Genomic DNA, 1,709 nt, shown 5'->3' on the forward strand with positions numbered 1-1,709 from the left:
TATTGCCTGCGAAGAACGGCCCAAAAGCGGTTGAGTTTTGGGAGGAAAAGCTTTCGCCACTGGTTCGGCCGAAGTGCGCCGCAGGAAAGCCTGTCAAACGTCAAGAAAGGCGATGAGTCCTGACTGGTACCCCAAGGAGAAAAAGAGGCGCAGCCGCCCTCGCAAGCTGACCGCCCGAAACGCCAAGTACATCGAGCAAACGAAGCAGCAGAAGAGCAGGAATTGGTAAATATACCCTTTTAGGCCCTTATTTTCCTACCTATCTTTGTATTTAGTATACTGACTGACGGTGCGGGGTTTGGGGCCGCACATACGGTAAGCTGACTATGGTGTTGACGCACCTACAGAGCGTAGATAATTAGACATGGAATCAACTGTGCACCGCTGCAAATTGGTGATTCCTATCCGTATACGCGTCACCGTAGATGGCATGTACACTCGCTCACGTGGGCACACGCAAAACCATGCTATCTGTACCATCAGCTCTTATAGCGGATATTTCACTAATTGGCGCTCACAAATTTAAACTACAGTATTGAGTGGGAGCTACGTGCGACGAATAAGCTGCTGTTGACATAGATACTACCACTGCGTGACAGTGCAGACCGTACAGATAGACGTGGCAAGTCGATATGTCTGAACGCAATATTGTACTTTAGTGTCCTATCCATAATGGCCGAGATGAGAGCTTGGTTGAGTCGCGGATGACTATAAGGTGTACCCGCCTCGCGCGTATATATCGCGTTGGCTATTGCTAAGAGACGCGCGTTCAGCATACCTGTATCGCTGCGGAATGGCCTGTGCCCAGTTAGTGACGCGCTTGATTATACAGACTAAAATATCAATAGCGTAAGCACAGAAAGCTAGCACGACGATGCAAACGTCCCGATAAGAAAATAGGGACCCCACGCATAGGTTGGGTATCACGAGCGCGTGGCAAATACACTCATTAACGACCTTGCGATATATGCACAGACACATCAAATAGCACGCCTAGCTGATAAGTAGGCAGCGAAAGTACTCCATCTAATGTACATGAACTATTATTCAATTCAAGTCTAACCATCACTACGATCTGATACTCTGCCTACGGCCATATATCTTCGTATGTTGCAGCCGGTCAAAAGAATGTGCAAGCAGTGGTGCCTCTTCGTCCGATCTGGACGAGGCCTTTTGTCGTACATATCGGACCCAGTATAATGTCAGTCGGAAAGGATTTACGCCACTCTATCAGTCAGTAGCTATACAAATAAGTCAGAAAGTACGTCAGCTATGCAAGTTAGATAAATGCATGCGGAATATAGTGGAAATACCCTTCAGTAACATCACAAACAGCTCAGCAGAATAATTTTAAAGCATAATATTGATGTTTGTGGCGACCATCGGCAAATACTACCTATCCTAAAAGATACTTCGCGCGCGGAGCTGATTAACGTTGCTCTATTCGACCGTCGCAACCGATGAAATGTGTCGACTGCCTCACGGCGATGACGCGCAGATGGGTAATATGTGTGAGTAGGCGTATTTACTCTAGCTACACTGGGATTCCTCACCGATCTACGCATATTTCGTAGCCTGGATCCGGATGAGTGTACCCATAATAGGGTACCATAATGATTACGCCATGGATCCGGTGGATCTGAAGATAATACAGCTGGGATGATGGGTCAAGGGAAGAGAGGGACATGCAGCCGAGCCTGGTAAGGGAT

This window comes from Phytophthora infestans, genomic scaffold, assembly GCF_000142945.1.
Source record: "Phytophthora infestans T30-4 supercont1.161 genomic scaffold, whole genome shotgun sequence".
Taxonomy (NCBI): Eukaryota; Oomycota; class Peronosporomycetes; order Peronosporales; family Peronosporaceae; genus Phytophthora; species Phytophthora infestans.